This window comes from Nerophis ophidion, linkage group LG10 (assembly GCF_033978795.1).
Source record: "Nerophis ophidion isolate RoL-2023_Sa linkage group LG10, RoL_Noph_v1.0, whole genome shotgun sequence".
Taxonomy (NCBI): Eukaryota; Metazoa; Chordata; class Actinopteri; order Syngnathiformes; family Syngnathidae; genus Nerophis; species Nerophis ophidion.
Window position 1 is genome coordinate 23,265,443 of NC_084620.1, and position 24,768 is coordinate 23,290,210.

Sequence of the window (24,768 nt, forward strand, 5' to 3'; positions counted from 1 at the left end):
TATGGACATTTACTTCAAAAAGTATTGCTCGCAGCCTCCCACTTTGTCCACTGTTAACAATTTAACGGCAAATTTCCCCTTGTCAAGTCTGTAGCTCTCTTGGCGCAATGCAGTAGTTCTTGTCTTACAGTAGTCTGTGTAAGTAAGTAAGTTAAATTAGTAAGTAATATATTTTTTTATGAAGTGCTTTTCACAGACCGAGATCACAAAGTGCTGTCCAAAACATAGGTGACTAAAACAACAATTACATGATAAAACATCATAAAGGAATGCTAGGTCTCCATGGGTTTTAAAATTAGTTTTTGTGTCCTTTAGGAAAGACTGTAGCCAGGAGACTGAAAGCTGCTAATTTGAAATACTGATTAAAGGTAGTGTTACAATGTTGGTAAATTAATGTTTTAATGATACACACATTATTAAACAGTTTATTTTCTATGATTCCGTTTTAGTACAAACATTCAGCAAATTAAATTCAAGTTTGTCAAAAAAATTTTTTAAAAAAATGGGGTTTGAATGAAAACAAGTGTGGAAAAAAATTAAATGGGAAAGAGGGCCTCTAAATAAAATTATGTTTAGGGCTCTGGGTACACCGTACACCTGTATCAAATGTATATTTAATATACAGTGTTGTATATAATATGATAAGATGCAAAAGTCGAACAGTTAACTTTTTAATTTGTGTAAGTATAGTACAAGTATTCTTGAATGGCTCAATTGCATTTACTTACAGAATGTCTTTGGTCCTGAACAGCGCTGAAGTCCAGTTTTAGTGCAAGTCGGAACTTATACCTAAATTGTGCATAAATAAACACCTACTCTAAGTCAATCACACTTTGCATAGAACACGGGGGAGGCATACTGTATTGTATGAATCAAGTGATGAAAAGATCAATCAATGTTTATTTATATAGTCCTAAATCACAAGTGTCTCAAAGGACTGCACAAGCCACAACGACATCCTCGGTTCAGAGCCCACATAAGGGCAAGGAAAAACTCACAACCCAGTGGGATGTCAATGTGAATGACTATGAGAAACCTTGAAGAGGACCGCCCCCTCTAGGGGAGACCGGATGAAATGGACGTCGAGTGGGTCTAGCATAATATTGTGAAAGTCCACTCCATAGATAGATAGATACAAAAATTAAAATAATAAAAAAGAGAGAACAATTCCTTTTATCCCTGTCGTTGTCTTGCTTAGCTCCTCTCTCGGTGTGTATTTTGTTGCATTTCATCGGTTTTAGGTTCCAGTTCAGTCCCTGAAACTTGGATTACACTCCTGTGTGGAGGCACCAGCATATAGCTAAACCAGCTCGCTCCTCCCCCTCCAAACTGTCTTGTGTAGCATGGCATGCACCTCACTTCATGTTCTCTCCTGTTCGCTATTCTTACCATGTCTGAGTTAATGTGTAGAGATTTACTACAAAAGTACAATACATTCACTTATTGTGTTACCAAAAAAATCAGTTGAAATAATTTAGAATGTTGGATTTAGAGAACATACACAAATCATTTATATATTAAATCTAAAATATTGAAATTTAAAGATTCGGTGCATTTGCAAACAGAATGTGCAAACATTCTTCCCAAAAAAAGAGAGCTATAAACTTGATTCATTTTGAATATTGCGCTCAGAACATCTTCGGCAATTTTCATAGTTTCTATTGTACTGTAGCAACCCTTCTGCACTCCGGCTATATTATCAGATCAGTCATACTGAAAGATGCAACAATTGGAAGTAGATGTGCTTTTTATTATTCACAATCCTTACGTAAAACAAAAACACATGTGCCAAACTTTTTTATGCATTTGAATTGATTGATTGATACTTTTATTAGTAGATTGTACAGTTCAGTACATATTCCGTACAATTGACCATAAATGGTAACACCCGAATAAGTTTTTCAACTTGTTTAAGTCGGGGTCCACATTAATCAATTCATGGTAAATAAATAGCTAAACATTGACTCAACAGATCGAAGGTCCTCTATTGCGGCCATAATACCCTCTGAAAACATCCATAAACCACCAACAATACTCCACTTGCATGTCGTGACCTTAAAATGAACCAAATAGGAATGATATTGTTATTAAAAGCGCTAACACAGACGGCCTACTTAGTGGCGCATTCATAGCACTGAGCTAATGCTAGCTTACCCTGCTATTGTTGACACACTAAGACGGCGGCTGCTTTTGCTTTGTCTCAAACTTGCTAAAAGTTCATTTGAGATTATAATTCATGCATTTCTTACGTGGTAGTAGACACATGGGACCATGGACCAAGAGGCTGGTAGACTTTGACATCCCCCGAGATGACAAACGTAGTTGCGCTACCTTTTTTTTTACATTTTGTGAGGATTGAAATTGAATCTTCATCTAAACGCGGTTATCTGAGCGTCCCGTCGGTTGGCACCCCGCCGAGAGTGGAAATTGTTAAGGGTTTGTTTTATTATGGTTAGTTTGTACGTTTAGCACTTAGAAATGCTGCTGATGCTATAGTATTTCAATAAAGCTGCATCCGTTTAGCCCTTGGCTGCTAAAACATATTGCTCATTCTCTTTGTCTTTGGGCTCAAAAATATAAGGTTCTGATCATCATTTTTCCCAAACGTCTGCTCAATTAGCATTTTTGTTAATAGGGAAGGAATATGTGGTTCCTAATGCTACGTCACGGATCACGTGACCGACTTTATCATTAAATCGCAAAATCTCTGTGAGATTGATACTATTTTGATCCTATCTATTTATTTGGTTTCATGCAACAAGATAGACAGTATATGATAATAGTTTCAATATCGAGGCAACTTGTTTTTCCACTGTACTGGATCTTTAAGTTTACTTAGTCATTCACTTATGTTATGGAAATAGCATTGGTATAGTTTTTTGTTAACATGCTCTGTAAAAGGTTAACTGTTACGGTACACCATAATGACTGTTTGGTACCTATCTGGGTGTTAAGGTCACGGTTCTGTTCATTTTGGGTACATTAAGGGAAAAAAATTAAAAACATAAAAATGCTTAACTTCAGTGTAAACAGCTTTAATGTTTTTTAAAATGAAACAAACAAATGCCACTCTCTCGCAGGTAAATTAATCGATACATTCATTTGTCAAATAAAAAGCTATAGCACCCTGAAAATTTTAAAGGATGCACTTTCACTTTTTGCAATAAAGATGCTAGAAGCAATGCAATGTTGGCCAAAACAGTAGCATTTTAACTTTGTATTATCAGTGACATCTTGAAACATCTTGAAAACATCTTGAAAGTATTCACAGAGCTTCACATTTTCCACATTTTCTTATGTTACCGCCTTATTCCAAATTTTAATGTTGTCCTCTAAATTCAACAGATGATAATGTAAAATGTTTTTTTTTAATTTTGCAAATATATGAAAAATAAGAAACTAAGAAATCCCATGTAAACAAGTATTTACAGCCTTTGCTCAATACTTTGTTCATGCACTTTTGGCAGCATTTAAAGCCTCAAGTAATTTTGAATACAATTCCACAAGTTTGGCACACCTAACTTTGGGAAATTTCGCCCATTCCTCTTTTCCCCGTTCTCCTCTTTGCAGCACCTCTCACACACCATCAGGTTGAATGGGAGGCGTTAGTTTTCATCCAGGTTGTCTCTCTACATTGCAGCATTAACCTGCGAGTCACTTGCGTGTACTGTAGTGACCCCTTGTGTGTTTGGTGTAGTGGAGGAATTCTGTGATTTCCAACTGTCTGTGAGGCCCCGACCTTTTTAGGTTAAGCCCTGACTAGATGGAGAGGACAGTTGACTTTGCTTTTGTTGTTTTAGACCAAGTTTACAGATTTGTTTTGTTTAAAAAAAAGTAAAAATGAAAATACACTGGACACCAAATCTGATTTTTTTTTACCTTCAAATGTCACAGATATAAAAAAAACTTTGAAGTGCATTAGATCCGATTTTTTTGCATCAGATTTGGGCCACATCAGGAGGTAGTTCAAATCCGTTTAGAATCAGATCTTTTCAAATTTGATTGCAGTCTAAACAGCAATGCGAGTTATTTGCGACTTTTACATCATCTTTAGTCGAGCTACATCATTTGTGAATTTTTGCCGTTCTCTTTTTCTTTCTCCTGTGTTTGTTTTCGTTTCTAATAGAAAAATAATTTACCATAAAAATCTATTTTCTCTGTTTTTGGTTTGATAATTAAAACCAAAAAATGGAAAACCGATCATTAGCCATGATCCATTATCCACTATCCTATTTCCTTGATGTGTTTGAAAATCAAAAATGGGAATTAAAACAAGTTGAAAATTCTTTGTCTATTTTTCGTTCAATATTCAGACATGTGGGTAATTGCACATGCGCAGTGTCTGTTTTCCGTACCCTCGTCTATGAATAACCCGCAACAACAGTAAAAAAAAAAGACAAAGAAGAATGGTGTGGAAGTTTGTTGCGGTTAAAAGTTCCTTTTCATTTTTTTAATGTCAAGAGACATGGAAAGTCAGACATTTTATTGGTTCTCTATCGAGCAGGCAAAATTGGTCAATGTACGTCACTCTTCTTCTGTTGTACAAACCCCGTTTCCATATGAGTTGGGAAATTGTGTTAGATGTAAATATAAACGGAATACAATAATTTGCAAATCCTTTTAACAACACTCAATAAATGTTTGGAAACTGAGGAAACTAATTGTTGAAGCTTTGAAAGTGGAATTCTTTCCCATTCTTGTTTTATGTAGAGCTTCAGTCGTTGAACAGTCCGGGGTCTCCGCTGTCATATTTTACGCTTCATAATGCACCACACATTTTCGATGGGAGACAGATCTGGACGGCAGGCGGGTCAGGAAAGTACCTGCACTCTTTTTTTACGAAGCCACGCTTTTGTAACACGTGCTGAATGTGGCTTGGCATTGTCTTGCTGAAATAAGCAGGTACGTCCATGAAAAAGTATGTACCTTTCAGCATCAATGGTTCCTTCACATTTTTATTAGTTACCCATGACTTGGGCACTAATGGACCTCCATACCATCACAGATGCTGGCTTTTGAACTTTGCGTCGATAACAGTCTGGATGGTTCACTTCCCCTTTGGTCCGGATGACACAATGTCGAATATTTCCAAAAACAGTTTGAAATGTGGACTCGTCAGACCACAGAACACTTTTCCACTTTGCATCAGTCTATCTTAGATGATCTCGGGCCCAGAGAAGCCGGCGGCGTTTCTGGATGTTATTGATAAATGGCTTTGGCTTTGCATAGTAGAGCTTTAACTTGCACTTACAGATGTAGCGACGAACTGTATTTAGTGACAGTGGTTTTCTGAAGTGTTCCTGAGCCCATGTGGTGATATCCTTTAGAGATTGATGTCGGTTTTTGATACAGTGCCGTCTGAGGGATCAAAGGTCACCGTCATTCACTGTTGGTTTCTGGCCATGTCGCTTACGTAAAGTGATTTCTCCAGATTCTCTGAACCTTTTGATGATATTATGGACCGTAGATGTTGAAATCCCTAAATTTCTTACAATTCCACTTTGAGAAACGTTGTTCTTACACTGTTTGACTATTTGGTCACGCAGTTGTGGACAAAGGGGTGTACCTCACCCCATCCTTCCTTGTGAAAGACTGAGCATTTTTTGGGAAGCTGCTTTTATACCCAATCATGGCACCCACCTATTCCCAATTAGCCTGTACACCTGTGGGATGTTCCAAATAAGTGTTTGATGAGCATTCCTCAACTTTATCAATATTTATTGCCACCTTTCCCAACTTCTTTGTCACATGTTGCTGGCATCAATTTCTAATGATTATTTGCAAAAAAAAACAGGTTTATCAGTTTGAAATTCAACTATGTGGTCTTTGTAGCATATTCAACTGAATATGGGTTGAAAATAATTGGCAAATCATTGTATTCCGTTTATATTTACATCCAACACAATTTCTCAACTCATATGGAAACAGGGCTTGTAGTCACAGGTCACTTGTTGATCCGGTCAACTTCCTTTTTGTGTTAACTATATCAAACTGCACATGGAAGTGACGACATTGGGGCCTCTGCGTTCATACGGTAGTCTGATAAAGATCACGTTTCACTTGTAATCTAAATAGTCAGCTGGAAAAAATAAGATTCGGTCCACTTTGGTCTGCAGCGTAAACATTGTTATTGTTGATCGACCATCCCATCTTCAAACGAACAACATTCAGGGGGAAGTTACAGTGCTTTTAGATGGAGGTGGGAGCCAGGGCAGCACCTGATACTCATTGAAAAGAGCAATATATGCTTTCTTTTCATAGTCAACGAAAGTCTAGATTTTTCGCTAGTCGCTTTTTTTGATGAAGAGTATCTGAGGCTCTTAAATATAGCAACAAAGTTGTTAAGTTGACAGCACTTAAGATCCCTCAAGCTTTTTCTTCTTTTTCTCTGGCAGACCGGCTGCATTATATGTTTATGAACGAGGGTGAACACTTGGTGCCAAATTTATTCCTGGCGCGCCATTACAAATAAATGTATTGGAGAAACAGTGACAGAAACATTGTGACTGAATAAATGCAGAGTGTATAATAAATAGATACTTTCTGAATAATATTAAATGAATTAATTCAGAGTAAGTGGTTCTTCCGACATTTTCCTTGTAAAACCTTTAACATGCTCATATTTGTACATTGTTTCATTTTCTTGCTCAAGCCGTTCCGTAATGTTAATTCACTGATCTAAAAGTGTTTAGTGTTTTACACACATAAAGATGTTAAACTGTTAAAAGTTTGTTGTTAAATCTTCTAATGCATATTATTTTGCATTATATATATATATATAATTTATATATTATATGTCTTATCTATTATATATAGTGTATATATAAATAAATTGAATGGTAAATGGATTGTACTTGTATAGCGCTTTTCTACCTTCAAGGTACTCAAAGCGCTTTGACACTTCTTCCACATTCATCCATTCACACACACATTCACACACTGATGGAGGGAGCTGCCATGCAAGTCGCTAACAGGCACCCATCAGGAGCAAGGGTGAGGCGTCTTGCTCAGGACACAATGGACGTGACGAGGTTGGTACTAGGTGGGGATTGAACCAGGGACCCTTGGGTTGCGCACGGCCACTCTCCCAACTGCGCCAGGCCGTCCCTAATATATATATATATATATATATATATATATATATATATATATATATATATATATATATATATATATATATATATATATATATATATATATATATATATATATATATATATATATATATATATATATATATATATATATATATGCGCAGAGGTGGGACCAAGTCATTGTTTTGCAAGTCACAAGTAAGTGTCAAGTCTTTGCCCTCAAGTCTCGAGTCAAGACAGGCAAGTCCCAAGTCAAGACTGGAAAGTCTCAAGTCAAGTCCCAAGTCCTGCATTTTGAGTTTCGAGTCATTTCAAGTCCTTTTAACCCCAGACTAATATATTTACACAGATTGTGTATGCTTTTAAAACGCTGTATGCATTTATTAAAACAAGTGCATTTGAAACTGCAGGAAAAAAATTGTGCTGACATTGCACTTCATAATAGCACTATTAACCAGTCATTTTAAACATTTAACTCATTCCTTTACAGAATAAACACATTTAAAAAAAATAAGTACTACTGTACTTATTTGCACAAACGTGTTAACATTGTATTTCCATGGCATTTTACATTTTAACTAGTTCCACAGCAGTTTATATCCTGTTCTTACCTTATCTCATTGATCTCATCTCATATTCTATGTGTGTTTATGTGTGCGTACACATGAAAAACATAAATACATGAACATAACAATGAACAGAGTCATACTTTTTAGATGTCAGGGCCTTATGCAATATGTGCACATATTCTTAATATAGTATACATTTTAACCGACCTTTATTTGACTATGTCTGTCTTTTTGTAGGTGGCTAAAATACGCGGTGCTGCTGACCGCCGTCTAACGTTGCGTTACAGTGTGTGATGCATTCACCAACGTAACGTTATGCGTAGGTACCTCATGCAACCCTGCTTAAAAAAAACAATTTGACAAAAAGTATGAATAAAGTAGTGAACTGCAGTGGACGCAACAGATTGTCGTGTTTGCAATGACGTTATAAATAGACATCTTCTAAGTAGACGCAGCATTGGCTGCTATTACACGAGCAATTTGGCCGCCATCTTGAAGAGGTGACAAGGTGCTGGCGAGCAGCCTAAACTGACAGGTAGAAAACAAAGATATTGGGCTGATGTTCAGCGTTTTCCTGCTCAAATGAGCGGACTGTTGAAAATAGGAATCGGGGGATTACTTTTCATAAGTAAGATTTAACATTAACGTACTATTCGTTGTATTTTGGGAAAAGAATATCACCATCGAGTTGAGAAGGAGCAAAGATCTTCAACATTTGTATGTGAAAATCACAAAGAAATCTTCTGGGGGAGGATGACCCCGCCCCTACAGGTATTTGGTTAACAAACTTTCAGCCCCACCTAAAACAAAATTCACCAGCCACCACTGATTATGATGCATTCTCATTTTAGGCAAAATATAAGACAATACTCTCTTAACAGTATAATTGTAACCAGGAATAAGTCTTCAAGTAACAATATTCAAATACTAACATTGTTGGGTAAGACAGACTTTGGTTTTATTCTGAATCCAGTGAAACAGATTGGTGGTTTTAGTTCATATAAAGACTTTCAGGTGTTTATATATGTTTAAGTATTTGGCACACTTTTGTCCATAGCAACATACATAAAAAATACATATAAAACAATCCCTGTAAAGATTATTATTTAAGGGAAGAATGTAATAGAAAATATCAATACAAAGTGTCAAGACAGAATAAACTCTCTGTTGCTGCAAAAACAGAGATACAGTCTATAGGTCCCTAAGATATACAGATATCTAATGTATTCATACATTGTTTATGTAGGATATACACATGTATATATCACCTAATCATATTGTTTCTTCAACTTAAAAATAGTTGACCGTTTTTTCACCCTTCTCTGGGATTATATTCCCAGTTTTGATCTTGGACGTTTGGTCACTTATAGCATATAAGAATATTATATTACTGTGAAGCAAACTATGAACACGCCAAAGCATGTGTCCTTTATCATAGCTACACGAATAACAAAAAAGCGGGTGAAAATGAGTGGTATTCAGTGAGGTAAGATGAATTAAATGTGCTGACAGTTCATTGCTCCTGCCAAATGAATTGCACTGAGTGGAGTGGATCACAACTCCAAGATGGCGGCCCCGTGTCTCGTCTGCGCGAGTAGGCTGTAGTGCTCCATGCTGCTACCCTTATAAGATGTCTATGGTTCTAACGTTAGCAGTGAGTTTACAGCCTCATTGATTTAACTACACAACAAATAAAAGTTACGTTACCCAGCCAATAAACGTTAGCTTTCATTCAAAACTTACCCTTCATTGTGCATCTTGAAATGTCAAACGAAGTAGGAAGTTGTTGCGTCTCCGTCTGTAATCTTCGAACCGCATGCTTTGCATACTGGAATTCGTTTTTTGTTGACCAACTTGTAGTTTTAATCCCCGAGCGAAAACATTTTTGGCATAATTTTTCCTCACTGGCGGGTTGTTTGAGAGATCTTCTTCGTTGGTTGTCCTGCAATTTGATTGGTTGAATGCTGTGTGACGAAAATAACGTGGATGTAATTTGATTGGCTGTTGTACTGACAGGTAGCGCACACGCTGTCATCGCACACACGCTGACAGACACGCGTACACAATGGAAGATACGGAGCGCTCCTGAATAACTTTTTAATCTTTGGGTTTTGGGGAAATTAGCAAGTCATTAGCAAGTCATATCAAGACAAAAGGCTCAAGTCCAAGTCAAGTCACAAGTCATTGATGTTAAAGTCTAGGTCGAGTTGCAAGTCTTTTTACATTTTGTCAAGTCGAGTCTAAAGTCATCAAATTCATGACTCGAGTCTGACTCGAGTCCAAGTCATGTGACTCGAGGCCACACCCCTGTATATATATGTATATGTATATATATATATATATATATATATATATATATATATATATATATGTATGTATACATTCTGTACATATATATACAACCCCTGTTTCCATATGAGTTGGGAAATTGTGTTAGATGTAAATATAAAATGGAATACAATGATTTGCAAATCCTTTTCAACCCATATTCAATTGAATGCACTACAAAGAAAAGATATTTGATGTTCAAACTCATAAACTTTATTTTTTTTTGCAAATAATAATCAACTTAGAATTTCATGGCTGCAACACGTGCCAAAGTAGTTGGGGAAGGACATGTTCACCACGGTGTTTCATCACCTTTTCTTTTAACAACACTCAATAAACGTTTGGGAACTGAGGAAACTAATTGTTGAAGCTTTGAAAGTGGAATTCTTTCCCATTCTTGTTTTATGTAGAGCTTCAGTCGTTCAACAGTCCGGGGTCTCCGCTGTCGTATTTTATGCTTCATAATGCGCCACACATTTTCCATGGGAGACAGGTCTGGATTGCAGGCGGGCCAGGAATGTACCCGCACTCTTTTTTTTACGAAGCCACTCTGCTGTAACACTTGTCTTGCTGAAATAAGCAGGAGCGTCCATGATAACGTTGCTTGGATGACAACATATGTTGCTCCAAAACCTGTATGGACCTTTCAGCATTAATGGTGCCATCACAGATATGTAAGTTACCCATGCCTTGGGCACTAATGCACCCCCATACCATCACAGATGCTGGCTTTTGAACTTTGCGCCTATAACAATCCGAATGGTTATTTTCCTCTTTGTTCTGGAGGACACCACATCCTCTGTTTCCAAATATAATTTGAAATGTGGACTCGTCAGACCACAGAACACCTTTCCACTTTGCATCAGTCCATCTTAGGTGAGCTCGGGCCCAGCCAAGCCGGCGGTGTTTCTGGATATTGTTGATAAATGGGTTTGGCTTTGCATAGTAGAGTTTTAACTTGCACTTACAGATGTAGCGACCAACTGTAGTTACTGACAGGGGGTTTATGAAGTGTACCTGAGCCCATGTGGTTATATCCTTTACACACTGCTGTCTGTTTTTGATGCAGTACCGCCTGAAGGATCAAAAGTCTGTAATATCATCGCTTAAGTGCACTGATTTCTCCAGATTCTCTGAACGTTTTGATGATTTTACGAACCGTAGATGGTAAAATCCCTAAATTCCTTGCAATAGCTCGTTGAGAAATGTTGTTCTAAAACTATTCGATAATTTGCTTACAAAGTGGTGACCCTCGCCCCATTCTTGTTTGTGAATTACTTAGCATTTCATGGAAGCTGCTTTTATACCCAATCAGGCCACCCAACTGTTCCCAATTAGCCTGCACACCTGTGGGATGTTCCATATAAGTGTTTGATTAGCATTCCTCAATTTTATCAGTATTTTTTGCCACCTTTCCCAACTTCTTTGTCACGTGTTGCTGGCATCAAATTCTAAAGTTAATGATTATTTCCCCAAAAAATGTTTATCAGTTTGAACATCAAATATGTTGTCTTCGTAGCATATTCAACCGAATATGGGTTGAAAATTATTTGCAAATCATTGTATTCCGTTTATATTTACATCTAACACAATTTCCCAACTCATATTGAAACGGGGTTTGTATATACATATATATTATATACATATGGTATATAGTGTATAATAGATTACATATATAATATATAAATTATATGTATATTGCAAAATAATATGCGTTAGAAGTTTTAACAACAATCTTTTTATATACACACACTTGTATATACCTGTATATGTATATGTTATATATACCCTGCCTTCCGCCCGATTGTAGCTGAGATAGGCGCCAGCGCCCCCCGCGACCCCGAAAGGGAATAAGCGGTAGAAAATGGATGGATGGATGGATATATAGTTGTTGTTTTTTACTTCTCTGCAAAATAGGAAAGAATTAACAGAACTGGTGTTGCCATACTCTGCTTGACCAGCAGATAGCAGAACTGAACTGTCCATTTAAGGTGAACTGACAGTACTGACATCAGTGGTATGTCTTCTTGAAATAAAAGTCTCATTTCTATTTTTATTGATTTGTCAAGACATTTACAACAAGCCCTTGCTATTTGTCTCCTACATTTGGCTATCTAAGTTCTGCCGAGTCACCCGTGTAATTATACACAATTTATTTCTCATCCTCTAGTTCCTTTTCACCACTCTTGACCTTTTGCGCCTTCTAAGCTGGACGCACATTTCTCCCGGTGTCAGGGGAGCAGGAGCAAATTCGTCTTCGACAATAATCCTTAATTATTTTATGCATCCAAATATAGAACTCATTTTGAGGTCCGTAAGTTGAGGCAAACATGCCAAGTCCAAACACTGCTTTCTCATGAACCGCTGTTTGGAGCAAGAGCTCTATTTTGAAAAGGATTAGAGGAATAATACATGGAATTCGTCATTTTTGGTTGGATTTGTGTGAGGCTTTTTAATGCAGTTTGAGTATGCACGGGCGGAATATGTTCGCTTTAAAAGAGACGTTGCAATAAGAATGTGATGAGCTGCACTCTCACTTACAGCTGCCAGGATCAGTTTCACACATGCGCACGCACACGAGTGCACAGCATGTGTTTTTGTTAAGTCTGCTGCATTTTAATCTGACGGAGCCATACAATTAGTATCCATTTATATACCCCCATGTACCAGCCTCGCCCTGCCTTGCCTCCTTTCTCCTCATCTGGCGGGTTATTTTGGGAAGCAGAGGCGTATACGCTCCCACACAGTCTCAAAACCACCACTCTGCGAATGTGTGTGTTGGCAGCAGCAGCAGTGTTTCCTGCTGAAGAATTCTCTTTTTTTTAAGCAAGGCACAGCCTCACGTTTCAAGAGATTTCTCGCTTCAAAACGATTCGAAGTAGAAGAACGCGAGATGGTGTGAAAAGAAAGCTCACCTTTACTGCCTGACCTACCCAATGCTGCCCATCAATGATACGCGAGCAGCAACACGGTAAAAAGTTAAGTGAGAGAGTGAGGAGTAAAAACAGACTCTCTTAGAGAGCTTGAACCCTTTCATCAGTACATGCTCATTACGGGCGGCCGCTCCCTTGCTGTACAAACGCTGTGATCACAAGGCTGACATATGGCAGGGTTCTAATTCAATCTGCCCCGCCCGTGTGTGTAGTCTGGCTGCATCAGCTTGCTCCTTGTACATGACATCTGAGGTGTTTCGATTCGATTCAGATCTTGAGGTTGCCAATACGATACAATTTGTTTATTTAAAACGATACTAGGCCCTGAGTTCAATCACGGGCTTGGGATCTTTCTGTGTGGAGTTCGGATGTTCTCCCCGTGACTGCGAGGGTTCCCTGTGGGTACTCCGGCTTCCTCCCACCTCCAAAGTCATGCACCTGGGGATAGGTTGATTGGCAACACTTAATTGACCCTAGTGTCTGAATGAATGTGAGTTTGAATGTTGTCTGTCTATTTGTGTTCTCCATGTGATGAGGTGGTGACTTGTCCATGGTGTACGCTGCCTTCCGCCCGAATGCAGCTAAAGTAGGCTCCAGCACCCCCCGTGTCCCCGAAAGGGACAACCGGTCGAAAATGTGATTCAATGAGTTTAAATCAATTCTGTAACTTTTTAGCAAAAAACATTTAAAAAATTCAGTGTGACTGTAAAGTAGATACTAGACACTGCAGGTTAAATTTCACATATTCCTGTTATTTGTTTGAAGGAATTAGGTATAAATGGATTTTGGATACAAACAAGGAAGTAACCAACAATCAATGGCCAATGCATTCACATCTTATTTGAATAAAGTGCAACTTCCACTTAAGGTTGAATTAAGAAGAAAAAAACCATGTTAGCTCTCATTTTCAACATTGAAGACATTTTCAATAAAAGTACATCAACCAATATTTTAACAGTAGATTTATCTGCTATTTTTGCTTTTGTTTTTAACATAGAAATAACACATTAATAATATTAAAAAAATAAGTGCAACGAACATCTCTTCAGGTTGAATTAACTGTAAATTTACCTGAGAAATTAAGGGCGACCAACTTTTTCAGGTTAAATGAGCAGTGGTTTGACCCGTTACTACTTGAATTTTTAACAACCCAAAACAACATAAAGACCTAACGGAAAAGACAACAGACCAGTATTGGGGACACACAGACCAAATGGCCAAGGGAATGAAAAGTAACTTTTAATTTTTTTTTTCAAAAACACTAATATAGTATGTTCATTAACTGTTTTTAACCTTCTTACTCCATAACTTACTCCGCTGTCACTTTCATTTTGTTCGTCGCGTCCTTTGTGGCTTAAAGTTGAGTTGTGGCTTCACATTATTGTATTGTGTCATTTGTATTTGTTGTGGCTTTTGCAATCGTGCTGTAGCTGAACAATTTTGTGTTATAATTTAAGATTGTGATTGATTATGTGACTTATTGTCTTGTCGACCTGCTCTGTTAATATCCGCCATTTTTGTTTTTGAAGACGCCACAGATGTGCAGACAGATTTAACGTTTAACGTCCTTGTCTTTAAGAGTGAAAAACTTCATATAAAGTTCGGCATTCTTAAATGCAATGTTTTTTTTTTTTTTTTTGTATCAATACAATGGATATTTTGCCTGTTAAAATGATGTTGGATCGACACCTATATTCTGGAAAGTAACTTGCAGAGCACAAGTCAATATACTAGGATTAGGATTATAAATCGTTCTAATGAAATCTAATACGATCCCAAACAGAAGCCATATATAAAAAGTTTGCCTTTAAAGTGGATTGCGTCTGTTAACGTGAGCATAATAAGGCTTGCCATCCATTTTGCGTCTCTTTGTTCATTTATATGCAAAATATATGCTGATTATCCAAATGCCCTTGATACTGGAAGAAGAAGATGCAAATATAATTATTTAGCACACGCAATGTGCTTCATCTACACTCATCAGCGTTTTGCGACCACTATTCAGCGTTTTATTTAGCCCGTCTCAGAAAGACAAGCAAACTGACAGATCCACACACGGCTGCTGGATCAGTGCTGGTGCTTCACAGACAGACGATGGGCAGACGAGAACCCTCCATCAACATTTTAAGACGGTCAAAAAAAAAAATTTGACATATCAATTATTCAGCAAATTCCTTTTATAATTATACCTGCTGGATAATTAAGTGTAAGTGTGCACATGTTTCTGTTGTCTAGATTGCAATTCAGAAAATTTGTTACAGATTATAGATGTGTGGTGCTGGTTCAACGCACCGCACAGAGGCATGATAACATGAATGTGCAGTAAATTAAAGTGGTTAAAGCCCCGTAGGCATGCAAAATTGTAATTAAATAAGGCAGCCTGCACCAATTTTCAATTGCACACGCAGTGCTAGTAGATCACAGGCAACAAGCCCATTCATAGTACATGCTTTTATTTTTTGCACACGCTGTCTCGCGTTGGGTTTTTGGGTCTTTGTAAATCAGGCCCTTGGTAAGTAACAAAAGTAGACATACTTATCCTCTTTCGATTCAAAACACTGTACAAAACATAATAAATGAGCTTGTTTTCCCAAGAAAAGATTGATAATAGCATTATTCCGCTTATTCCCTTGTGGGGTCGCGGGGGGCGCTGGCGCCTATCTCAGCTACAATCGGGCGGAAGGCGGTGTACACCCTGGACAAGTCGCCACCTCATCGCAGGGCCAACACAGATAGACAGACAACATTCACACTCACATTCACACACTAGGGCCAATTTAGTGTTGCCAATCAACCTATCCCCAGGTGCATGTCTTTGGAAGTGGGAGGAAGCCGGAGTACCGGGAGGGAACCCACGCATTCACGGGGAGAACATGCAAACTCCACACAGAAAGATCCCGAGCCTGGATTTGAACCCAGGACTGCAGGACTTTCGTATTGTGAGGCAGACGCACTAACCCCTCTGACACCGTGAAGCCGTGAAGTTTGTTGTTTTCCCCTTTATTAATTTTTGTGGTGGTCAGTGCTGAAAATGCAGTCTGACACAAGTCATACGGGAATAGCAATCATGTCCTCAATGCTATTGTGGAAATACTGGATACTTCCTTTTAAGTTAAACCACAAAATGACAGAACAGCAAACTTTTCCTCATGCTCAACAGACACTAGGGATTTGGTGCAGGTCGGCTTGGAAGCATCAAAATCATAATTTAACTGTGCGTGGTCATAATGTCAGTTGGCTTTTTAGTCCCCATTGTCCTTATTGACCTTGGAAGTTTTATGTAGCCGCTTCAGTGAGAAAGTTTAAAGGGTTCATACAATGATTTTTTTTATACATTTAAAACAATTCCTTGTGTTCTCCAAAACATGTAACGGTGGTGCTTTGGACAAAATTTTGCATGGGTTATGTTTTCGGGACAGTCTCCAAGCCGCTGTCTGGCGTTTTTTTCTAAATGCACTGTTTTGTTGGCGCCCTTATTTACATGCCTCCAGGCCAAGCCTCCTTCAACTCTGTCTCCACCCTGTTAGCCATCTTGTGGTTTTTCAGCGCTTCCATATTGAGTGTACTAACAGATATAAGTTGGAACTGTAAGCTACTTTTTACTAGAAATGGCAACAACAGAGGATTTTAGCATACATGTGCATGTACGAGCAAGTCAGCCCAAGATCAAGAGGATAGAGGAAAAATAAGAAACTGAATGACTGTCACTTTAGACTACAGCTGAATAGAAATAGCAGACACGCGAAAAGCTCTTCAGGTAAACCTCTACCAAATATGGAGATATCCGCTGACGTAACAAAGACATAATACGTCACCGAAGTCTCAAAATCTATACAACTTGTTTGGAGCAAGTTTGGAAGAAGGCAAAGTTGTTTAAGTATCTCCGCCATGCCTCCATTGTTTGATTTTCACATTTTCGGCAATTATGGATATCACAAATACACAAAAACAGATACGAGTAGGAACATTTGGTTTTGCATATTAGGACCCCTTTAAAGTTATAACGTAGTTTTTCCTTTTGCCTACACACCAGCCAACTTCAAACTTAAGGTGACTTCATTGTTAGTGGATAAAAGAAAGCAAATTATTTTCAAAAATGATTTACTTTTACATTTAAATGGGTTGTACTTGTATAGCGCTTTTCTACCTTCAAGGTACTCAAAGCGCTTTGACACTACTTCCACATTTACCCATTCACACACTGATGGAGGGAGCTGCCATGCAAGGCGCCAACCAGCACCCATCAGGAGCAAGGGTGAAGTGTCTTGCTCAGGACACAACGGACGTGACGAGATTGGTACTAGGTGGGATTTGAACCAGGGACCCTCAGGTTGCGCACGTCCACTCTTCCACTGCGCCACGCATTTGGAATAGTTATTATCAAAAAGAATAAGCTAAAATACAAAGCCCAAAACCAGTGAAGTTGGCGCATTGTGTAAATCATAAATAAAAACAATACAATGATTTACAAATTATTTTCAATATTCAATTGAATACACTGCAAAGACAAGATACTTAATGTTCAAACAATTTTTGAATTTGATGCCTGCAACATTTCACAAAAAGGCGAGAAACCTGGCAAAAAAGACTGACAAAGTTGAGGAATGCTCATCAAACACCTATTTAGAACATCCCACAGGCGAACAAGCTTATTGGGAACATGTGGATGCCATGATTGGGTATAAAAGCAGCTTCTATGAAATGCTCAGTCATTCACAAACAAGGATAAGGCGAGGGTCACCACTCTGTGAACAAATGCGAGAGCAAATTGTCGAACAGTTTAAGAACAACATTTCTCAACAAGCTATTGCAAGGAATTTAGGGATTTCACCATCTATGGTCCGTAATATACTCAACATTTTCATAGAATCTGGAGAAATAATTGCACGTACTGTATGTGGCAAGGCTGAAAACCAACATTGAATGCCCGTGACCTTTGATCCTTCAGGCGGTACTGCATCAAAAACCGACATCAGTGTGTAAAGGATATCACCACATGGGCTCAGGAACACTTCAGAAAACCACAGTTCGTCGCTACGTCTGTAAGTGCAAGTTAAAACTCTAATATGTAAAATGCCATTCATGTAAAACTCATGGGCCATACTAACGTTAATCTTTTATATTAAGGTGGGGGCTGCAATTGGCCCATGGGCAGCGAGTTTGAGACCACAGGTCTTGACCAAGGATAGTGTAACAACAACTATACACGACACGATCCATAAATTGGTGGTGTCGGTACAAAGGGTAGTGTCAGAAAAGGATCAATACTAGAGTGAGAAGGTCAAATTGTTTTATATATATATATATATATATATATATATATATATATATATATATATATATATATATATATATATATATATATATATATATATGTATATATATATATATATATATATATATATATATATATGTATATGTATTGTAGCTGAGATAGGCGCCAGCGCCCCCTGCGACCCCGAAAGGGAATAAGCGGTAGAAAATGGATGGATGGATGGATATATATATATATATATATATATATATATATATATATATATATATATATAATATGCATATATACAGCCCGGTCCCAGGCCCAATTTTTTAACCCAATGTGGCCACCGAGTCAAAAAGTTTGGGGACCCCTGTTCTAAATATTTAATAATTATTTATTCATAGCCAGATTGAAGCTATATATTTGTCATGATGGATTGTAAATACAAAACTTTTTGTGAGTTATTTTCATGCATATTATAGAATTTTGACAACATGTTATTGTATATTGATAATAATGTTAGTAAATGATCTACTCCGGCACCTAAACATTCTATGGTACATTACATGGACCATGTATTTAAAAGACAGCCAAAAGAGGTAAGTAGATTAAAAAAAATCTAAAAATATTGTAGAAATGCACCCAACTGTATGAAATGTAGCCATGAGTTTCAAAATGTTCTCTCGGGCTTTGCGTGGCAGCACTTTGTGCTGATAGAAATGTTCCTTTTTATTTTTTTAACTTTTCCTCTTTCCTTCTCAAAGTGTGCTCACATCGCTGCTGTTAGATTCTGTGTTGTGCCGTATTGTAGTACCTAAAGAAGTGGTCATAGTTTATGAAAAACGCGATAACGGGCTTTGTCCAAAGGTCAAACTGGGCATACTAAGAAGCAACACAAAGAGAGGAAATGACGGCATGCACACTTCAGTTGCACTACAATGTGCCAGCTCTCCGTCCTGTCAGTCTGGAAAACCACAGTCAAAGCAGCGTAGCCCACTGATACCAACATCATCATCGTCAAAATCATCATCATTGTGTGTGTGTGTGTGTGTGTGTGTGTGTGTGTGTGTGTGTGTGTGTGTGTGTGTGTGTGTGTGTGTGTGTGTGTGTATATAAGAGCTGTTATATTAGTGCTAGGCTGGTTTTAAGATTTACATAATGAGGTTTTCTTATGCTTTCATAGACGTTTTTTAGTTATTTGGCAGAATGACACAAAAAGCTGATTCCCACTCAAATTTATGGACGTACACAGCAAAAGCCGAGGAAAACCCCTTTAAACTATGGAGCAGAGCTTCCCTTCTCATTGGCAAACACATGAATGTTTAGATGTATACAAGAGTATCTGAATGAAACATTGGTCCATTCAGCTAAACCGTGGATGTTTATTATAGCTCTAATCTGCTCCAGATAAGTTGGAATGTCACAATGCAGGGCTAATTGCCTGCAGTTAATTTGTCTTTTACTGCCTTAATGGCTTTACTGTATATGTGATCGCTATGCAGCCTCGCCTGCAGCGGCACGGCCACACTTGGCTTAATTAACATGCCGCAGCCTCCGAGCTGTTAACGTTGGTTCATATAGAAATCTTTACAGTCACCACACAGGCCACAGAATTAAAAAGAAAACAATACAGTTATATTTGTAATTGTTTTTCACAACTTTTTCTAATCTTTGACCACAGCTAATATGAGCGAGCATACACTGTTTGTTTCTCCAAGCACTGGACAAGTTTGTTTCCATCTTTCATAAGTGGAACGTGTCATCCGTCCTCAAAGATTAAATTTGAGATATTTTGAAAGCCGACAGCGAGAAGCCACGCTATATGCATTAAGTTGATTCGTTTCCCAATTCTCACTCCATCTCTGAGCATCCTCGTTACTCTCGCATCATTCTGCCCTCTGTTTCGTAATCCCCTTCCCCATCCTTCTCTCTCTGTCTGTATCTTGCCCCCCCCCCCCCCCCCCTCTATCCATCTATTTTTTCGTTCTTCTATCCTGTCCCCTTGTGTATCTGGGTTGCTGACTGAACTAGTTCATGCAGATTGTGACGCCGTCACGGCTCCTGTTTAATTGATGTTGTTTGATAGAAACAAGCTGCTTCAGTCGAATAGAAACACGGCAGGAAGCAAACAGTCAAGAATAGGTCTTCCCTACTAAAGGATTGAGAGAATGGCAAACAATGCTGATTTATCTGTCTCTCTCCTGCATATGTTCGTATTCTGCCAGTAGCATACATGCATGGAAAATGTAGGAAAATGCCCACATTTAAAAAAAAAAAAAAAAAAAAAATTAAATCTCAACCTGGGTGTCTATAATCCAGAAAACCCGATGCATTCAGAATTGTTCTATTGAATAGAATGCCTTGTTTGTCATTGCAGAAGAATGTACAAGCAAATGTGTAACATCTGAAGCAGACACACAATAAAACTAAACCCAATTATTGCACTAAAATAGGACCATCATTAAACATATGTTATCATTAAAAGACAACATTGGCCATAAATATAAAATATCTACCGGCAGTCCTCGTTTTGCAATGTTCCTTGTTACGACGTTCCGTTTCACGACATTCCATTTGACAATGTTCTCTTTCACGACCCACTCCTATAAATTGTTAACCCTGTTTAAGTAGGAAAATATAATACATAGTTGGACTAATACGTCACACTGAGGTAGGAGAACGTCACTTTTGTTATTTTTTAAATGTTTTTTTTTTACTTTAACCTTCATTATGTATCCCCAAAGTGGGGATGACATTTTAAAGGCAATGTGTCGAAGAAAAGGAAAAGGAAAGTGAAGTGAAATTATCGTACATCTTAAAAATCGATGGCAGTTGGTGGTCTTTCAATGAGGGGAAGCTCATTTTCAGCTCACAATGTGACCATTTATTTATACGTTAATTGTACCTTCCTTACCTGAGGAGTGTGACCGCCTCTGTGCTTTGAGACGGTAGAGCTCTCACTGCTCATTGGGGACAGTTTCTGCAGAGTGAGTCAGAATTTTCAAACAGGATTATTGAGTCTCCATTAACACCAGAAAGGGCTCAATTTGTCACTATTCATTTTGAATAATGAAAGTCATTTAGAGGATTGACAAAGTCTCCAGATCAACTCGGAGCAACAGAATGAAACTTGAAAAGTGTTCCAGTAGTGGTTCTATTCGCTGAGTCGTTCATCTTGCCGTCAATCAAAAAGGGATTCAGCGTCAGACAGATCATCCAATCATCATGCGGAAACCCAAAGTCAAGGCCAGCTGAGGCCAAGCCCACCTTCCAGACACTTCCAGTGATGCTCGGCGTCCGATGGGCATGAAAATGTTGAGTATTTATTCAACAACTGTCTAGTTTGGCTCCGGTGGAACAACCCAGTCTATGCTCCCCTATTAAAGTCATTGGACACTCATCTTCAACTCTGTTTAATTCACTGTGATGCTACAACAATGAATGAGAACAAAGTAGGTGATGTTGAACAAAAGTTGAGCGCATATTGAGTTGTTGAAATGTAAACACAAAAGTGCAATTCTATTTTGAACATTTTAGGAGAAGCTGAGCTTCCCTTGCAATCTAAAAGCAATCACCACTGGTAACAACGCTCTGAAAGTGGATAAACGCAGACCAACACTGGCTTCACGCCTGGTCCAAGCCACTCAAACGCCGCAAGCATCATCAGGGATAAAGTTGAACATGTGAAAGGATCTTCTACTATTAAACGGGCAGTAATTACCAAGTTACTTAGTGGTCTCATTATTGAGACTTCTTCCTCCCAGTAAGCCTGTTTCTTCCTCTCTTGCAGGAGTTGTTTATATACACGAACACACATTCAGCTGTTTGTTAGGACCACAAGCCTAATAGTACCAAAAGGTTTGTTTGTAAAGCGGTTTGCGTGTGATTTACTTCCCGAGTCGCACAAACCTTGCAAATGATGTCATACTAGATCTCAGCCCAGTGAGCATTAAAGGATTAGCTTTTTTTTTTTCTCTCTCTTTTCATTACAAAAGACGAGGCAGCCCCAACAAGGGCATTGTCAGTTGTCATCAAAGTTGGCGTCTTGTTGTTTTTATTAATTTTTACACTTGTATAGCAGTTAGGCACGTTAAAAATGTTACTTAGGGCAGTGCCTGTAATAATCAAGATTTTGTGATGCCATAGTTTGAAACTGGAACAAACTATTTTTAAAATCTGAACCAATACACCTGAACATGTATCCAACTCAAAGTGGGGAACAGATTAATGGAGGTAGAAGATATCTTTCAGTCAGCAATGCGCACATTGATCACACAGGTGGTCTTTCTAGCAGGGCACCGGTTTATTCACTTGTCCCTCTAATGAGGAGGACTCACCCCTATTGGTCCCTCTGCCAATCACAGGGCTCTTCCAGGTTCCTGTGATTGGCCGAGAGCCCATTCTTAGTGAGCCGCTAGTTCATATTTAAGTGTTTGGATTCGAAAAATGGGCGGTTTTGTAACACAACAAAAACAGAAGTCGAAAAGAAATAAACATACCTGTTATCTCAGCAACCACAGGTTCCTTTAGGACCACTTTAATTTAAAACACCATTTAAAAGAACATTAATAAGTGGCGGGTCCTCAGCCTGGAAAACGTTGAAGACCACTACCGTAAATGATTATGTTCAGCCACTGTAAAACCATCATGATGTTGACATTTGATGAGTGCATTAGCGAGTCAGCATAACACACATACAGAGAATGAAATATGTGAAGAACGCTGTATATACAATAGTCAATCAAGAAAACCTGAAATTGCAAGACTCTCCAGAACGTTTCAATGTGTTTCTTACTCCCCATTCCATTATTAAACTAAACATTTTATATCCCCATCAACACCTCAACGCACCTTTTGCAGCGTCAGCAGCCTGAGGCTTATTTTCATGGGCCATCGTAATCGGGACATGGCGACGCGACGTACGCATGCACGGGATGTCTCGCTTACAGGTGTCTTTGTCGACTGTGTGTGCGTGTGTGTGTGTGATATGAATCATAGTGAAAGGTTAGTAGTGCTCCAGGCGAGAAGAAAGTCAGCAGACAGAAATGATGATGATGAATTGCACTTTGGCGCCATGTTCCTTGTAACACCCGTGGTTATGTTGGACCTGTGTGAATGTATGTATGAGACAGACACACACACACACACACACACACATCGTGCATTTGTGTGGTTCCGTTTGTGCTGACAATGGCAGCATGTAAGACGAAGCCGCTACATAGCTATTACCTGACAACATCCATAATTCTAAGTGTGTGTGTATCTGATTGGTTTCTCCCCTTGTGATGTATCGGCAGCTTCATTTCAGCGGCGATCAATGAGCTCTCAGGATGGATGGATGGTTGGATGGATGGATGCAGCACATCATTTTGAAGGGGGCATGCCTGAGTCGGTCAATCATAAATTATTTGGGTGGGGTGTGTGGCTGACGGCCAGATCGCCACGACGACAGAGGCTTTGATTCAATTGTGTGGCTCTTAGCAGCCGAATGGCCTCAAGTTAATGAGAGGCAATCATCTTGGGAACTCCGTTTGTAAGGCTTAAGGAAAGCATGGAAGTACATTTCAACTCCCCCTCTCCCCCGAAACCACCTCCAAGCCTCATGGAAGCCTCATTGGCTTATATCGTTCTCCATTAATTAGTTGTCTGATTATGTAATCAGCGTGGCTTTACAGTACATACAAGTTGGTAGTACGCTACAAACGACGCTTGCAAATGATCAGGAGACCGCACATGACGGACAGCTACTGTGCAGACCATAATCCAGTCAAACGCTCTCCAAAATACAAGTGCACGCACACACTTTCCTGACATTCACTTTTTTGTATGTTCTAGTACAGTATGTTTATCATAGTTGTTCATAGTGGTGGTAGATTGATTTAAAAACATGGTCGCCATCAAGCAGAACACCATGGAATACATACTGTATATTTCTCCACTAATGAGCACAAATACTCATCTCTCAATTACCAGGAAACTCCGCATAGAGCATTATCGCTTCTAAGGAATTGTTACCAGCGAGGATGATGAGACGGGAGGGGGGGGAAGGGGTCCTTTGATGTTACACGGCTGCAAGGAGGACGTCGCAGCAGAAGAAGACAGCGGGTGGTACGGTATCATTATCGCCTAAAAATATTCACTGACCTTTAATGGAGACAGCGAGCAGAATCCATTTATTAGGACACCTTTGTTTTTGCAAGCCTTTGCGAAAGCAGAGTCAATTTGGGTGGATTTCACGTCTAATTGAGTCTAAATACGTGTGTTTATGGATGGAATGGACGTCCCAAGATTTACTCAAAAAATCATAATCCAAACATGACGAAAATTAAATAATATTTGTGCCTTTTTGTTACTTTTAACACAATGGTGAGTTTTGACATTCGGGCATGAGGAAACTACTGAATGTTTCTTGTCTAGTTTGTGTACAGGGTACAGTTTTTTTTTTTTTATATCAGCGAGTGCTCTCGTTTTCCATGTAAATATGCTCAATAATATCAAGCTCTTTTGATGAATGACAAAACATCAGAAACTACAGCTTCGCTGTGCGTAAGAGAAAAGTGAAAAAAATGGCGTGCCAGTCACTTGCA

The 24,768-nt window shown here is 38.6% G+C and overlaps 1 protein-coding gene across 4 annotated transcripts in view; it reads left to right on the plus strand.

Annotated features, from left to right (window-relative positions):
- Positions 1-24,768, plus strand: part of LOC133560400 (sodium/calcium exchanger 1-like) — a 157,966-nt gene that overhangs the window by 2,095 nt on the left and 131,103 nt on the right. For 3 of the 4 annotated variants that reach the window (XM_061912872.1, XM_061912869.1, XM_061912873.1), the window contains exon 2: positions 17,873-17,966. The exons of the other annotated variant lie outside the window; for it this stretch is intronic. The gene's annotated coding sequence lies outside the window, so the exon portion shown is untranslated. The remainder of the gene's footprint in view (positions 1-17,872; positions 17,967-24,768) is intronic. 4 annotated transcript variants of the gene reach the window in all.